The sequence below is a fragment of the Ictalurus furcatus genome, chromosome 11, assembly GCF_023375685.1.
Source record: "Ictalurus furcatus strain D&B chromosome 11, Billie_1.0, whole genome shotgun sequence".
NCBI lineage: Eukaryota > Metazoa > Chordata > Actinopteri > Siluriformes > Ictaluridae > Ictalurus > Ictalurus furcatus.
The window spans coordinates 21,471,180-21,490,170 of NC_071265.1; the positions used below are offsets into that span (position 1 = coordinate 21,471,180).

The window sequence follows — 18,991 nt, forward strand, 5'->3', positions numbered from 1 at the left end:
TGAGTTCCAATTGATAGGGACCGTCTGGGTTATGCATGTAACACTGTTTCCTGACAGAGAACGAGATGTTGTGTAGCTTTGTCATACTGGGGTATGCCTGTAAATTGCGTTTGAGCTTCAGACAAAGAGAAGTTGACGACATGGTTTACCACTGCCATTTTATATTCACGTGACGTGCAAAATGCCATGTCACCTGACCACGGCAGGCCTATAAATAGGCATGATTTTACACAGACTTTAGATACCGTTCATACGCGAGGGAGCTTCCCACAGCATGAAGCTCAGGCAGTGTTGAGTTCCCTTTTAAAGGGAACAACCAACATGAGCATGCAATGAAACTGAACAGAAAAGCAAAAATAAATAACACCTATGGAGGACAAGCTGAACATGGATGGTGTCAATCATCAACTGCTGGACCTCCTCTCTAGCAAGATTCCTGGGGAAAAGAGAAGGTTACTAACTGAGGACATCTTTAAATGGCCTATTTATGGTCTTGGACTTGTCTTGGACTTGACATTGGTGGTCTTGACTATATCCCTATACCCCTTGATTGTTGTAATGTTTTGACAAACCAGTTGTGATATTACAAAAGAGACAGTGCAAGGAGTGTATACTTACTATTTGATTAAAACATATCTCACTTTATAAACCATTCAGAGAATACCCCGTGGTCCACATTATGTCCATCAATACTGTCCAGTCTGTCTACCTCCACACCCATGGGAATGGCTCCTACACAGGAAAATCCAGTGCACAGCTTACATTCAAAGATGAAGGCTTGTTTGATGCTTGTCATGCCCATTCATACATCAAGGAAAAAGCCCAGCCATTTTAGACCAAATATCCTGACTGAGCACCTATGACCTCAGTCATGCATCTAACTAAATAAACCTGCAACAATGCAGAGGAGGCCTAAGCATGCCTACCCAAATAAACAATCTCAATCCCAGTCCCAGTGCATTCCACATTCATTCATTCAATGTGCAAAGGCAACAAAGAATTGTCGCTTTGCTGTATTTTTATTGGATAAGTTAGTCAGAGCTTTTGTTTCCAGAAATGTTCATTTAAATGACTTATTTTCTTTCCAAAAACAAAACATAGATTTTGCCAAGTCCTAATATAGTTAGCACTGCTCTATCAGAAATCACAAATGATCATGCATGTACAGTAAACAACAGAAGTGAGTACACCCCTGTGCAGTATCACTTAAATGTTAAATGATTCAAACTTGTATGACAGTAATTGTATTGCTTCTAAGTTGAACAGTAGGGTATTTGCACTTATGTAAAGTTAAAAACTAACTAGTTTAGATTTTCTATATTAAAGAAATTCAATTCAATTCAATTTTATTTGTATAGCGCTTTTTACAATAGACATTGTCTCAAAGCAGAAATGTAGGCCCCACAGTAAGAACTCCAGCCAACAAAAGTCATTACACCTTTCATTCTGAGATTCACATCTTTTTATTTTTTTGAAACCTTTATTTCTGATTCTGCTCGGCATGGAGGATACCAGTATTGCACAAATTTGCTGAGGAGGTTCTCTTTAAAATACCCCAAAGGTATTGGATTCACGTCAGGTGACATACTTGGCCAAGTCATAGGTTTCATTTTTTTCTTCTTTAGAAACTCTTGCGTGATTTTGGCAGCGTGCTTTGAATCTTTATCATGCTGGAATATTCCTCTTCTGCCAAGCTTTCTCTTCTATTCATGGTGCCATCTATAAATATCATCTCCCCAACACCTTTTGCACTCATGCAGCCCCATATCATCACACTCCCACCGTCATGCTTCACTGTCAAGACTATGCATTCACTGTGGTAGTCCTGGCCAGGTTCATGCCAAGCATGCTGGACCCTATCTGAGCCAAACAAATTTATCCTGGCCTCATCTGACCAAAGAGTGTGCTCCCAATACTCCTCTGTCTTCTTTTCATGTTCTTTAGCAAAATTTAAGCCAAAGAGCAAGCAATGTTTTTTTTTTCTTGGATGCCATCCATAGAGGTTGACATTATGCAATGTGCTTAGCACTGTCTGAGCTGTCACAGAAACTCTGATTTCCATTGATATCCCCTGTGCCAAGTCTGGAGCACATGCCCGTCTTTTTTCAGAGCTAGATTGTGCAAGTAGCACATTGTCTGTGGTGTCATTTTAGCAGGATGACTACTGCGGCTCTGATTAGTGGTTCTATCCCTCGTTCTATACCTCCAGCTTACTGCTGCAACTGTGTTTTGACTGATTTTTAAGTTGGTCACTGATCTTTCTGTATACTTTTCCATATTTGTGAAGTCTCTCAATCAGATTTTTCAGTTCCTCTGGCAGTTCTTTTCTATGTGGAGCCATGATACAGACATGCAGATAGACACAGCCCATAGATCCAAAATTGAGGTCATTTTATGTCCTTGTTCATGCAGTTAGGCTAATTGGAAATCGCAGGTGTACTCAATTTTGTTTCAATGATCACAGGTTTTCTAACTTGCGTGTCAGTGATCCCAGGTGTATTTACTTTTGTTGCATTGAGTTTCTACTTTGGGGCCTGTATTTTCAATATAGTTTTTCAAAATTATTTGGTTTTGATTGTTCACAAGAGGAAATCTTCTACTTGTTGACTTAGAAATAATGCAGTTATTGAAAAGGTGATGCAGTTTTGACAGTTAATTTTGATACTGCACAGGGGTGTACTCACTTCCGTTTATACTGTTGCTGTTATTTTTCATGGCAGTTATGAAATAGTAATAAGGGAAACAGTTAAATAAAGGGAATAAAGTGCAAAAGCAAAACTCATCATTGTTCATTATTGTAATGTACAGTAATTGCTACCAGCTTTATGGCATAAAGGTTTGTTTTTGATGTAAAAATAAAATTTAGCATCAAGTCATGAAGCATATATCGAGGTTTGTGCATCTATGTTCATAAATATTGTTTCATACAATTTTTCTTAACAGCTGAAATTAAGATATATTGGGTATTTTAAAACTAAACTTTGTGTAAATTCACAATATATGACACCCATGAACAGAAACTGACAACTAACATGGATATTGTTCTCATCATCATAAATGCAAAGGAGCTAAAATGTAGAACTGAAAGTGATAATTAAAATGCTTTACAGCTTTTAGGGCAATACTTCATGACTTCTCTATCTCTCTCTCACCCACACACACTCACTCAAACACATTTGTATTATTATCACGGTGAGGACCTAAACCTTACCTAACCTTAACTTCTGTAAACAAAAGGAAGCCTATTGGCTTTTTTAAATAAAAGCTGCAATTCTGCTCTCTAAAAAAAAAAAAAAAAGGGAAGGAAAAACAAAGTTTTCCACATGGCAAAATATGGTAATGAAGTTTTGGTCAGTTAATTGTACATTATCTTATAATTAAACAAGCAGAGGACGAATCCAGACTAAAATATATTCTGTTATAAAAAAGAACTGCTATAAAACATATTTTTTTACTGTCCGGATATCCAGCATGCTATATACATCTGTATTCATCTGCTCTTCACAAAAATCATGTGCTTACATTTGCATCAAAGAAGTTTTTATTTCCCCATTGTACTTCCTGGTGAGTATTACTTACTCTGATGTCTCATGTCGAGCATGCTGGACGTGTTTAAAGTACTGTGTTACTGTGTGTAATAAACATACCTTGGTATACTTGCTGCGTGATAGGCAACACTTTGGTGTTTCTTTAATGTTCATTAATATTCATTACTGTTCCCCGGAGTTCTGACAGACTACAGGTTCTCCTTCTACTCTTGAGATCTAACACTGGACTCTTATATCCAGGTGCTAACAAAGATTGGGATTTGTTTATTCAGCTGTGTTATACTTTTGTGGAAAAAAGATCTTCAGAAGCAGGGTTTGGTTCTAGCTCTGCTTATGTTCTAGCAAAGAATTGGATAAAACCCTTGTTCCTGTCATTCATTGAGTGACATTTCAATATGTAAAAAAAAAAAAAAAAAAGCTGTAGGACTAGAAGTATGTTTTTAAATAATTATTTTAAGATTATTATGAAATGATAGGGCATGCAAGCATCCATGTGTGGCAAAGATATGTCTTTTGATACTTTAATTATCCTTTCATTTCATTGTGATTAGTTTTAATTTGAAACTCTCATACAATCACACCTTCATATTATGTCATATGTCATCTTTCTCAGTTTATCCTGAGTTAACCTCACACCTTTCTGTGTCCTGAGAATGGTATGTGCCGCATAGCTCTCTGCCAAGGCCCAGTGGCATTGCTGAGCAGGATCAGACCTGATCCAGTCAGACAGCGCCACACAACATGCCAAACTAGAAAGATCAGGGACAGTGCATGTCCTCAGACAGAGTCAAATTTTATATCATATAACTGTCCTTTAGCCATGGTGGAGTCATAAGACCTGCCATAAATTTTTAGGGCTAACTTCCTAGACATGAAAGTTACAGTAGGTTTGATAAATGTGAGTTTAAGCAACATCATTAGACTGGACTGGTTCAATTTTGGTTTGTGTATACTAAAGTCAAGACTTCAAACCTGCAGCAGCAGGGGGCGTTAGAGAAAGAGGAACATGGAACAAACTGAGGAATGAAATAACAAGAAATAGCAACAAATATCTGAAAAGAGATCGGAGGGTTTTTTAAAAACATCTTTGAGATGAAAGAGACAAGAAGTGAAACACAAAGCACGAAAACTCTAAACCTTAAAACACATCTTTTCACACCGAGGACAACTGAGGGTCTCAAAAGGTGCAAACGTTCACCGATGCTCAAGAAGGCAACACACTACATTAAAAGCCAGTGGGGTGTAAAATTTTGAAGAGGATGATTGGTGTAAATTGTTATTTTGTATAACGATCTTTTTTTTCATTTAGTACTTCTCTACTAACTATATTTACATGTTTCCCAGAAGACAAAATAATACCAATTTACATGGATCATCCTGTTCAAAAGGATATTTAAACTTTTGAACTGATTCATTTTTGTGTCGTGTGGACTATATGTAAACATCTGTTATGTGAAATAGCTTATTCAGGGCAGTGCAAAATAAGAAATAAAATGCAATTCGTATGATAACTCTTTTTAAAAAATGATTAACATTTTGCAGATTCTGTAACCTTATGACCTCAACTGTAAAGTTGAAAGAACATACTGTATACAAGTGTGCATGGGAAATAAAGTGGAAATAAAAAGGAAATAAGTGTTGGGCTTGTACATATTTACAGATCAAAATGAGCAGTCTAATGGCCTTAATAATTATATAAATATAGTAGTTTAAAAGTTTGGGAATTGTCTAATTATGTCAAAAAACTGAACACATAGGAGAAGTGAGTTATAGTGCCCACCACTAATATTGGCACCCTTGGTAAATATCAGCAAAGAAGGCTGTGAAAAATTGTCTTTATTGTTTAAAAATGAACATGGAGGAATGGTCTCAGATCCCTTGCCATGTATTCTCCAACCTCATCAGGCATTATAGAACACTCAGAGCTGTTATCTTGGCAAAGGGAGGTAGCACAAAGTATTGACTAAAAGGGTGCCAGTAATTGTTCCACACCTATATTTAACAAAGATATTTTTTTGGATAAACCTGTTTTTTTTGCGATTGTTTGATATCCATGAGAGCAGAGTATTCTTGTGAATTTTTTTTTTTTAACAAAAGCTCAAAAGGTTTAACAATGAAGACAATTTTTCACAGCCTTCTTTGTCATATTTACCAAGGGTGCCAATATTAGTGGAGGGCACTGTAGCTTGGTTGTGCAAGCTGGAGTGCAAGTGCACAAAGGATTTACTGAATAACTGCTGTGATGGCATACAAATAAACGTCGGGTTTCCATATATCCAAACACTCTGTTTCAAGCTCTGCATCGCATTGATTTCTTTGGCCATTACTATAGCAGTTACAGACAATAACATGAACGGTTCTTCATTCTCCTGGTGTAAACATGAACTGTATGAACATCTGAAACTATCCAGTCCTACTAATTCGGATGAAGGAACAAGGCTTCGGTAAAGATATAGACGGTTACAGATGTGAGAAAACGTTTCAATAGAACATATGTAATTGTTGCACCTTATCATAAACTAATGATAATGTAATACAGTACAGTTCAAAGGTGAGGTTTCAAACTGAGAGGCAATTATCTGTGAGCTTATATGTCCAAAATAGTCCATATTAAACTGGATGATGAGGTGTGAGAGGAGAATAACATGCTCTAGCATTGTAAATAGCTGTATAATCTGTAGTCCTGTCATTTTGATGCACCCATGATCTACTTATGGGTCTGTCTGGCAAGAGTGGTTTCAAGATAGAGCATATTCGACATGACAGACCTACAATTTTACATTCGTGCATAAAAGATGAACCTGAGAGAACCTGAGAGTGTCTGAGCTAATTATACAAGCTACAGTCTCAATTTGTCTGATAAGAGAATTAAATAATATATTCGCAGTGAAAAGAAAAACTGCCAATGAAAAATATTTTGATGACAAAATCATAAACAATAAAATGTACAAAAATTCTATCTGTGAAAATGTTCTTTATCCTGGAGGTAAACCTGTAATCCGAAAATTTCTAAAATACAAATATGCTCGAGAAAGGGGGTTTAATTAAAGCCATCTTGAGTTTTCATGGGCTACTAAGCATTCTTAGCAACTTTCAAGACATGTAATATACAAACCAAACCTAACAAGAGTCAGTGCCTCCAGCATTTTGGGATTTTGGGATCACAGTAATGAACACAAAATCAAGGAAACTCTGCAATATTCTGAGCAGCTTGCAATTTTTCAAAATTACCGCTGATTTTCTGCAGATTTGGGCCAAGATGCACCAAGTGACATCATCACAACACGTATTCCATCAAAGCCCTTTTTGATTCACACACGTCTAACCTGAGTACAGCTAAAAGGTCTCGTTTGCCAACAAACATCACTGCGAGCGACCATGCAAAACAATTTCATGGAATTCCAATTTCGAAAAGTTCCAAGCATTTCAAGTAGTTTTCCGCAAAAAAAAAAAAAAACCACAAAAAAAAACTCGGCAAATTTTGAACAAAGCCACAGCAAAATTATACCAATCATACAAGCACTGTGCAAACACTTAGCAAACAACAAAGCATGGAATAATTTTATAAATCCTTCACCTTTTCCTTTTTGCCTTTGTAGTGCATTATGTAATAATTAATGTTCAGAATCTAATTTAAGGTCTAATGTCAATCTCAAGAATGTTCTCTATATTTTTGTGTCTCATGAATACTAATCTAAATGTGGCTGGAGTGTCAAAAGCATGATTTAAATCCATAGCTCTAGATTGGACTGGATTGATGGAACTGAAACAAAGAAGGGAAATGTTAAAAACGGTAAATGTGTGCTCATGTCTGCTTAGACTGGAACAAATATAGACTGTATTACGAGACATTACAGGAAGCTCGCTCAACCTAAAGGTCAGTAAAGTTCAGGTATGTATGTGGATCACAGGGTTGGATTTACATGTGTGGAGTGAGAATGCGCGTTTTCAGCAGGTCACACAAGGCACTATAATTGCAGACATATTCTCTGGGTCCCTGTGCATACCTCAGCTGTTTATACATTGATTCTCATTAGGGATCATAGTTGGTGACCAGAGTTGGGTATAACTCATTGCAAAGTAACGTAGCATAACTTTAGCCGTGAATAATACTCTACTTGCAGGGGTTTGTCACTACGTAACTGGATGTCAGAAAAAGAAGACGGCGGTGTTGTAATTTTATCTTCAGTGAACGAAGGCGAGACCAGTCAGACAGGGTTTACAGGAAAATATGTAGAAGCACTCGAGTCTTATTGGCTGACAGTCTCTCAATTCTGCCAAACACTAGCTCACACAGTCAGTGTGAGGAAAAATGGATATACGCTGATTTGATTTTATTTATTTTTAAACCAGTAAAGGGGTTGACACTGAAACAGTAACATCCTCTCATGCTGAAGAGGAAAACAGGTGTGTAAATGTCTGTATGAGTTCCAGTTTATGTGAACATGATATGAGCAGAGCATGAGGAAAGTTTGGTTTGCATGGCACCATAGCAGCTAAACCCATAGCTTAGCTGTGCCTCCCCTTTGCTAGCAACACCAAACTAGCCTAGTTTGAAAAGTTTTATATTTTATCAGTCTGGTAGTCCTACAAACAGTGACAACACCCAAGGCATGTTTTATGATAAATCCAACTTTTTTTTTGTAGTGTATTTTTGTAGGTTTGATTTTGTAGGTTTTGAAAGTAATTTGAAAGTAAAGTAGTTAGTAATCTGATTACCTTTTACATGCAGTAATCAGTAATGTAATCAAATTGCAATTTTAAAGTAGTAATTAGTCATCTGTAGTGGATTTCTTTTTTTGAGTAACTTACCCAACACTGCTGGTGAGAGGATTAGTAAATAGAGATTTGATTGGCAGTGGGTTTATGCAACAGAAGAACAAACAAAATACTGTGAAATCAAGAAAGGGTGTGATTACAGTCCTAGTAGTTGCAGCAAACTTTCTAGTTTTTCATTCATCCATGAATTCAGCTTCAGTAATCACTTTATCCGGGTCAGTGTTGTGGTGGATGCAGAGCTTCTCTCAGGAACACCGGGAGTGAGAAGGGAATACACACTGGATGGGATTGTAGTCCATCACAGGACACCATCCACACACGCATTCACTTTAGAGCAGCCAATCCTCCTACCGCTATGTTTTTGGGTGGTACAGTGCCTTGTGAAAGTATTCACCCCTCTTGGTGTTTTGTTGCATTAGAACCTGGAATTAAAATTGATTTTTAATTTGGATTTTATGTAATGGACCTATTAAAATAGTCCAAATTGTTGAAGTGCAATGAAAAACATCCATCTACCCATTTTCCATACTGTTTATTCTACACAGGGTCACGGGGATCCTGGAGTCTATCCCAGGGGAATTGGGGCACAAAGCAGGGGACACCCTGGATAGGGTGCCAATCCATTGCAGGGCACAATCTCACACACACACTCATTCATGCAGTATGGACAATTTAGAGATGCCTATCAGCCTACAAAGCATGTCTTTGGACTGGGGGAGGAAACCGGAGTGCCTGGAGGAAGCCCTTGAAGTATGGGGAGAACATGAAAGCTCCGCGCGCACACACAGGGCGGTAGTGGGAATCGAAACCCCAACCCTGGAGGTGTGAGGCAAGCATGCTAACCACTAAGCCACCGTGCCCCCTCCAATAAAAACATACCTTGTTAAAAAAAAAATTAAAAACTGAAAAAATTTTGAGTGCATATGTATTCACCCCCTTTTGCTATAAAACCCCTAAATAAGATCTGGTCCAACCAATTAACTTTAGAAGTCACATAATTAGTTGATTATATTCCACCTGTGTGCAATCAAAGTGTCACATGATGTCAGTATAAACACACCTGTTCTGAAAGGCCCCTGAGTCTGCAACACCACTAAGCAAGCAACATGAAGACCAAGGAGCTCTCCAAGCAGGTCAGAGACAAAGTTGCGGAGAAGTATAGATCAGGGCTGGGTTATTAAAAAAAAATATCCCAAACTTTGAACATCCCACGGAGCACCATTAAATCCATTATAATAAAACCAACAGAATGTGCCACCCCTGCAAACCTGACAAGAGATGGCTGCCCACAAAAACTCACAGACCAGGCAAGGAGAATTTCATCAAAGACACCAAAGATAGATAACACTGAAGGAGCTGCAGAGATCCACAGCAGATATGGGAGTATCTGTCCATAGGACCACTTTAAGCCGTACACTCCACAGAGCTGGGCTTTAGGAAGAATGGCCAGAAAAAGCTATTGCTTAAATAAAAAAAAAATAAGAAAACACATTTGGAGTTCACCAAACACATGGAAGAAGGTTCTCTGGTCAGATGAGACTAAAATGGACATTTTTGGCCTTCATGGGAAATGCTGGGTTTTGGGGGGGTGGCACTGGATATACTTATGCATACTTACCACAAGATTTCTGGGGGCTTTTTAGTCTTAATTATTTTTTATAGACCCAGGCAGATCTTGAGGCCTTACATTTTTGCTCTCGAACAATACAGATGCCCTCTTGTCTGGTGTGTGTAATAATTATATTTTATATAGCCTCCAGGTTATAAATATGTGTACCTGGAGTATAGTCATGGGTCATGAGGCTGGGATCTCCCTGATTACACCACCGTTCGAGATATGCTTCAGTGACACACTTTTTACTCATCACTGTAATGTTCATAAGTGGGTTTTAGGTCAGCTTGGTTAGTTTCATGGCTCTTGGGTGACCCCTGTGGTACAGTACTGGTGATGTCTGCTTGTAAAAGTTTCCATCAGTTTCATAGCTTTCAGGTAATAACCAGTTGTTACTGGGCTTCTGTAACTTTAGTTGGAGAAAGAACTTGAGACGTAGAGAATGTAGTATACTTTCACTACTCACTAATAGCCACAGCACCTTTGAAGGGGTACATTTACAATCGTCCCCTCCGAAAGTATTAGTATGACAGTCAGTGTTTTTTAGTTTTTGCTATATCACTTCTGTTATGCAGAACAACTCATGTACAGTATATACTTAAATACAGGCATATAGCCCTGTATATACTTACATATATGTGTAATTTGTGTGTAAACTATTGGCTTCCCTGTTACATACACCATATTTTATTTTATTTCATTTGAACTATAACTGAGGTCTAAAACATATAACGTTTAAAAGTGTATTATTATTTTAGCCTCTATGAAATAAGAGGCATATAACATCAATGATCTTACTGGGTCAGTTATTCAGCTACTGTATGATCGTAACTAATACAGTGCACCAAGGCATGTGGTATGATAGCTTTAACTGAAAGGTATGATCTCTGAATGCTGTTAGATTTCATCCTTGAAGAAACCATTGATCTAATGTGACTGTATTCATCCTGAAGTCTGAACAATGATGGAGTGTGTCAGTTGGAGGTTAGATGAAACAGCACTTTCTTCATGAGATTAAGTAGACACTGAAGAGGACCCTCTCTATGAATGGCCTTGTGCTAACATCAGTGTTCAAAAGTGCAAATGTTTGGTATGAGGTGCTGTTCATTTTTGTTTTTATTCCTCGACCCCCTGCATCTAATAAACTAAAATCTAGTTGCACACACCTGCTTCAGTGGCAACAAGCAAGCAACTGCTCTACATGAACACAAATTCTCTTAGCTGAGTGGGATATCTATTCTCGATCCCTTTGGTCTCTGGCAACAGTGTGAGTTCTCTTAAATCCACTATATAAACATTCTTCAGCTGGTCAGGATGAACGATATGGACGAGGAAATGGAAAAGTACAAGTAAGAGATCAGAGCAGACTGTAGGCAGCAGAAAGAAATACAACTAAAATGTTAGAAAAGATTTAAATAGTTTTTTGTTTTTTAATGGGATGTAAGCAGATGAATCCAATGCAGAAAACTAATTTCTCACAAAGCAATACTAATTTGGTTGCCTATAATTTTTTTTTTAAGTCATCATGTGTGATATTTATACTACTACAATGTCTCAATATACCGTTATTGTGTTCAGTACCAACAACATATAATTTTTTAAATTATAATTTGGAAAGATTATATAGTGTCTTGAGTTTAGATCCTTTTTTAATATTGGAAAACTTCACAAATTCCCACTTTATGTGAAATGAAATCAATGCTATTACTGACCATTAGATGGCGGTCTGTATACATAGTATAGAGCCACCGACCTACGTTTGGCACCTTCCACTCACTACCATTCACATCAGCAGAAAGTGTAGGTAATAGCTGCCGTTAGCTTGGAGTTATTTGATTCGTATGAACGAGAAACGTTTTTTAAGCTGAGTAATGCTTTGTATGCAAGTGACTTACACGATCCAGCCTTTGTGCTGGTGTGTTTTCTTTTAAGGTCAGTGAGGGGAGTGTCTTGGCTGTTCTTCAGTGCAGGTCCATACTCATACAAATCTTTTTTCCTTTTCCTTTTTTTTTATATTATTATCAGCCTCTGTTCCTCTTGTTAAAATGTTAATATGATATTCAAACTGTGCCACTTCTATCAAAGACTATTAAGCATATAAAAAAAGACTCTCAGAGTCACAGAAGACATTTCTCAGCACCATGACTGTACCAGAGGGATGAGTATGGTGCACAGAGACCCCTCACCCCTATAAATATTTCATCTGGTTTTCTATGAATTATACATACTCTATTACATCTCCACATAATATGATGCTCACGTCAATTTGGAGGCCCATTGCTCCTCCGGTTGACGACTATCTAATCTACCATGCAGGTGACATGTGATCCTGTGGCGAATGCCCCCAGACTCCCACCACAGGGCTTATGGGAATTACTGCCTTACTGGAAAGGAGGTTAAGGCAGCGGATCACTGTGTCCGGAAGCCCGGTATCTGGGGAGCTGTTGGGGACTATATAATTAAGTACTGGTCAAACAGAATATTACAGATGAATTATTCAGCATTACCATAGTGATGACTACAGTCCTTTATTTCCATTTTATATATTTGACTCCTGATTATGGAGAGAAAATGGACTTTTATTCAGCTGGAGAATTCAGCTATTCCACTGCTGTGGTGTAATTTGGATTGTGAGGAGAAATGCATGTACATTTACAGCATTTGGAATACGTGCTTATACATAGCAATTTTGTAGTCTCTATCAAAACTGTATCTTCATGATAGCATAAATAGGTCAGGATCAAGTTAAAAAAGGAGGAGTTAACACAGCAAATAGAAGGGTGTTTGTTTATTTTATTTATTTATTTATTTATTTATTTATTTATTTATTTATTTATTTCGTGCTGTAGGAGTTTGGCAGGGCTAACCTTTGCTTGTGTGACTTTGCACAGTTCCCGTTCCAGTTATTTGAAGAAATAATGTGGAAAATGAAGCTTCTTCTTTGAGTGCCTGATTTCACCTCACTTTGGGATGGGTCACAAAAAGGAAGTCATTTGCATAGCAAAACCTCCTGTAACTAACACACACACACACACCCACACACACACACAGACAGACAGACATTAGGTCATAGTGGAGCTTTTTAGAAATGCCTCACACCTCCCCCTCATACACATAAACACAGACACACAAGGTCATCACCCTTAGGACCAATCAAAATGAGATCAAATTAGCCCTTCAACCAATCAGCTTAACCCTCAGACCCCAAAGCCTGCATTTTAGTGAGATCTTTATACGCCATTATTTGAATACATTTGCATACATTGAAACACAATACAAGCAGCCCCTCCTCCAAACACAAATTGCAGGCCGCAATCCCTTATGTCACATGCCAAAGTGTATAATAATGCAGAAAAAATGATGAATTATCAAATTATAAAGGAATTATGGGAATTGTTGTAGTAATGTCTTCCTTATCATTTGTCTTATTATTATTATTATTATTATTATTATTATTATTATTATGATCTGGGGGACACAGTGGCTTAGTGGTTAACACATTTGCCTTGCACCTCCTGGGTTGGAGGTTCGAATCCCAGTTTTCTCCCCTAGTCCAAAGATATTTGTTGTAGGCTGATTGGCATTAGTGTGTGAATGTGTGTGATTGTGCCCTGGGATGGGCTGGCACCCTGTCCAGGGTGTCCCCCACCTTGTGCACTAGACTCTGCGATAGACTCCAGGTTCCTTGCAACCTCCCAGGATAAGATGGATGGATGCATGGATGGATTTTTTTTTAATCTGGTCCTTGTCAGAGTTCTTTAGCTATACAGATTATATTAAACAAATGACTTTTTTAAGCCCGATATGGCAAAAATATCATTTCACAATATTTGAAGACATGTTTAAGGCACATAATACAGTATATAACACTAGATAAAGTGTGCTCGAAATGTGCCGGCACATAGAATTGTAATTATAATTGTAGAATTGTACATACAATCATGCTTACTTAACATTTACAAAAAAAAGACCACACAGAAAAGGTGGAGAAATTAAACAATACAAAAATATATTTAAATGATCAATGAGCTGCGTATTACTGTGAGATTTTTTTTTTAATGAAGTCTGAGAAAAGTGTACTGTGACATTTATCTCTATAGTAGTATTTCACAGTCATATTACACACCACTTACAAATCATATTCACTCAGTTTAAAATGTGCAACGATGCATATAAATTGATTGTGTTGTTGTATTAAAGCTCTGATTCCACATTTCTCATGTGTTCATTCTGACCAAATTGCAGCTTAATCATTATTTGTCCAGGAGTCTGTTTTCACAATAGACATTAGTTTTCTACTGTTAAATCAAATATGTGAGTGAGACAGTATGTAGACTCTATGTAGGCTGATATAATTTCTTCAACATGAAATTTATCCGTCGAAACAGCCCACTTTAAAGGGAAAAAATCCTTTGAATATTTTTTTGGTATTCTCCAAAGCAGTAGTGTTTATTTTGCTTGTCCTCGATGCATTTGCATGGCCCATTGAAGCTCACTCATTTCAAGCAAGGCGCCATAAAAATGCCATGCAAGGGTTAAATCTCTTTGTGTTGCTATGGTGACTTCCACAGACTAGCAGTGCTGCTGGACTGACAGGCACAGAGGACAGGAGGAAGAAGGAGGGGTTTCGGAGGAATGGGTGGACCATAGTGTTACATTATGCCCATTGATTGGATGAAACAGGATCCCATGTGACCTTAGGAATGCTAATGCTTGGATTCTCCTCACCAACCCCCTCCTGCTGCTGTCTCTGGTTTGTGCCGAGTGTACAGCAAGAGCACAGCCCAGAAATGGTGTAGGAGAGCAGGAGAGGAGGAAGAAATCAAACCGAGGGAGGGACAGACCAGGCCTAAGACTTAAGCTAAAGGTAGGTCAGTCTTGGTTTATGTATAAGATTTTGTTTTCCATAAACCTGGCTCTTGGGTACTCATGTCGTATGTGTGTGTGTGTGTATGTATATGTATGTGAGTGTAAGTGTGTGTGTTTGTTTTCTCGACGAGTGCCTGCATGCTTCCAGCCTCTTTTGAAAGGAGCGAGCTCACCAAATCTGACAGTTTGATGGATGGCATTGGAGCTGTGATGCAAGTGACCCACTTCTGGGAAGTCACTATTTTGGAGTAGATTATGCCTCTGTTAGTTCCTAAAGCTCAGCTCAGACCATGGTATATGCTCCTGCTTCTTCATGCATGGAGAGGAGAGCAGAATGTCCTGAGGTTTCTAGATCAGTCTTTGCACCTCTGTATATAGAGAAACTCAGAGCGAATGGGACAGTAACAACGCTTCCAGATTATGAGGCTGATGCGGAGTTATTTGAAAGTTGGAATCTTTTAAGCCCTGTGTGTGAGACAGCCACATGGCTAGCATCAGGGGTCATGGCCAGGTCCCATCATGCCTATAGCATGTACAACAAGTTGAAACCATTGCATCCAAAAGACCATGACGCATTAGTCCTGCCGAATGTTGATAGATTTTCTCTAGCAGTACTGAAATGGGTTTGAAGCCAATTTACAACTCAGCTTGAAAAGAATTAGAAATATGTCCTAACCATGCCAATCCACCAAAAAAACGACTGCGTTTTATTAAAGCAGGTATTTTGTTTCTGGACCAACAGGTTTTGTTGTAGTTCTCTGTAGGAACCTGGAAGAAGGTACTTAGATTCTAAGGTACTTAGAATCTTAGACTTGTTCTTTTTCTGTCATATTCATTTCTTATGCAAAAATATGTCAGTTGTTCTGCTGATCTGCTCAGGCAGTGTGGCGCAACGTATGTATAAAATGTCATTTTAATCACTGGTTTATGCTGGTTGTAGCCAGGCTTGCATTCTTTTTCACTGCAGTTCTCCAATGAAAGTGCTTTTATCTAATATTCTCACTGAGCTCATGGCATCATGGTCGAGAAGTTCAGTGAGAGAGACTGAAGGTTAATTGCAGAGGGACTCAGGCTTTGTGCACTAACTGTAGACTACATGAAGGAATTAGGAGTTCAAATGTCTATCTTTTAACCTGGGGTCAAAGATTAAATCAATGAGAGAGCGAGAGAAGAGGGAGAGAGACGGAGAGCGAGAGCAAGAGAGAGACAGAGAGGGAGAGAGAGACAGAGAGAGAGGGAGAGAGAGCGAGAGAGAGAGGAGACATAGAGCGAGAGAGAGAGAGAGGAGACAGAGAGAGAGAGATCAAAATTGTCAAAGTAAGATCTCTCTGAATGCATGGCAACAGAGCATCAGAAGAGAAGTGCAAATGTCACACATTCCCAGCGGTAGACCAATCAGTTGTGTCTACACCTTGTGTCCTCAGGCTGCTGTTGAGCTGATAGGATCTTCCTGGTCCAATGTTTACATTCTCTTATTGGGCTACAGCAGTGCTCTGCTCTTCATGCATCCCAGCACTCTGACATTACCAACAGAGGCTTCACACTCAAAGAACACTGGCTGACATTTTCCAAGGTATTGCAGCCAGCACAAGTGCTTGTGTCAGCCAGCATTTGTAAAATGTGTGCTGCTGTCCTGGGAAATGGTTATTCATGTAGGCTAGTGGCATAACAGCTCCACTGACCATGAGATGTACTAAAAATGAATCCTAATGTCTTCGATCTTTATGGGAACAGCAGAAATGTCAAGAATATATAATATATAATTTTATTTTATTTTATTTTATTTTTATTTATTTTTTTTTACTAAAGTTGTTTGAAATTCATAATGTATGACACACCAAATAGAGAATCAGAATTTGTCACTGGTTGGAAGAGAAGAAGAATAAATTTACTGAATTTGTAAATACTGAAACAATATACACATAAAGAACCGCTCTATAGAAGTGTTTCCATTCCATGACACAATATCCGTTTTTAAAATGTCACACACACGGATGGAAAAGAATACTGTTAACAATGGATTGCGCCATCATTATAAAGCAGTTCTGGCTATTCAGCGTCCACCCTAGTGGTCCTGCCATCAGGTTTTGAGGTCCATAGGATCTTGTTAGTGCCCATTATAATCTAGTCAACATTAATAAAAATGAGGAGGCCTCAGGAAACCCATATCAGGGTATACTTTATTCATGGCGTTCTCATCCAGACTCCATCAAGCTCTCCTGCATTGATCTTTGGCTCCCATGAGATCCACAAAGTCGCTTGAGAATACATTTCTCTGACTGTATAAGTGCCAATTCCTACTGAGTGTGGAAGCAGAGGGATAGCAATTAACTATGCCTCAAGGGGCCCTGGGGCAAAGTGAGGCATGGAGACTCTTCTCTCGTCCAAATATTTATACTATTGCCCAATTAAAATTCAAGAAAACATGATTGTGCAATCAAGGATCTATATCGGTTGTCTATAATATAATAATATACATTATAGAACATTTAAAATAACATTTTAAAAATAATATTCACTGTTAAATTTTTACTGGTCCATTTTGTCAGTTTATACGATAGCATTTTTGAATTCTTGACTCTGATTGGTCAGAAGGTGTTGGCTAATTTTCTATCACAGCACAGCTCTGACAATAGTGCTGGCGGTAATTCAAATGATTATAATATATTTATATTTTTATATATATTTATATATATATTTATTATAGTTTTATATTATTGTGCTTGTTCTAAGACCCAATCCTTTCTATAGTTGTTACTTAACACAGAAGAAAACCTATGCTCATTGATCTGATGAAGTTTTCTTTATTTAACATTTGTAGAAGTCTTGGTGTCAGCACTTGGTAACAGTCAGTAAGGTTTCCTCCAAGGACAAGTCCTCAGGACAGAGGACTTTGCACGTACTGGTTTCTCAGTAACATAACATGCTGCATTTTCTTTTCTTTTATTAACTTCAAGAGAGAGGGAAAAAAGAGATGCTGGTGAGGGAAAGATTGTTTATAGCTGCTCTAAAGTAACTGATAAGAGGAACTAACTTTAAATCCATAACATTACATATTTCCATGGTATAAGAAGATTAAAACACTTTGGGAGTTGCTGTTGGGACTTTGGGCTGCATCACACCACACTGCCTTGGATTATGGATTATTTTCCTGTACAATAACATGTAATATAATAAGAGTTAGCAAACAATGAATCATTCTGATTTCACTATGGATTACATCACACTTTTCCATGTCAAGGCCTATCCATGACCTGCTCTTTATAAACAAGCTTTTCATGTGATGAGAACCATGGCCTGAGTTGAACTAATACATTAAACCAGGCACACAGTGGGTCTGCAATGTTGCAGTGACATGAGTAAAGAGCTCAGCATCTGTGATTAGCACCACTTAAGACCACATCATCATCAGTCTGCTACATCACGAGTAACAAACATGGCACAAATCAGTGTAATCACTAATGAGGGGTTTTAAGGCTTTAATTGTACCTTCGGTACAATTTCAGTAACTCACTTACATGCACTGTGATGGCAAGTCTAAAGATAGCAAAAACAGAACTGGCTATTTCTCCACATCTCTGTGTTTTGTCTACCATGCTGTCCTCCCTTCCCCCACACACTCGCGCTGACTGGCTGAGTGGGTAACTAATGTGGATCAAACCCAGAGCAGACAGACAGCACTCCCCCCATCCCATTTCATCCTGCAGCCTCATCTCTCTGTCTCTATGCCGTCTCTCATCATCCCTTCATCCCTTTACCTACCTTCCCATCCCTGTCTCATGCTCTTTAGATGGCTTTTTTTGGTCTTTATTTTTTGCTTCCCCCCTCCCATTCCTTTCAGCTTCCTTACCTGGTTTATAATTTCCCTCTTTCCTGTTATGCTCACATCCGTTTGCCTTTGCTTTATCATATTATACGTTAGTTATTCTCCCTCTATCAGTTCTCCATTTTTCCCCCTTCCCTTTCTCTGTTACTCTATGTTCATTTACATCTCTTGCTTCTCTCCACATACCCACTCTCTCTCTCTCTCTCTCTCTCTCTCTCTCTCTCTCTCTCTCTCTCTCCCCCTCTCCATCATCCTTTCCACACTTCTCTGCTCTAATTTATCTCCCTCCTCCAGCAGCTAATCTATATGCTAATAAGCAGGCTGCAATCAATGACGTATATGTCTCTATGACTGCAA

At 38.3% G+C, this 18,991-nt stretch overlaps 1 protein-coding gene across 1 annotated transcript in view; it reads left to right on the forward strand.

The window, feature by feature from the left end:
• Positions 1-7,888: 7,888 nt before the first annotated feature.
• phc2b (polyhomeotic homolog 2b (Drosophila)) overlaps positions 7,889-18,991 on the forward strand; it is a 36,957-nt gene continuing 25,854 nt past the window's right edge. Inside the window, exons 1-2 of the mRNA XM_053636330.1 lie at positions 7,889-7,955; positions 14,511-14,806. The gene's annotated coding sequence lies outside the window, so the exon portion shown is untranslated. The remainder of the gene's footprint in view (positions 7,956-14,510; positions 14,807-18,991) is intronic.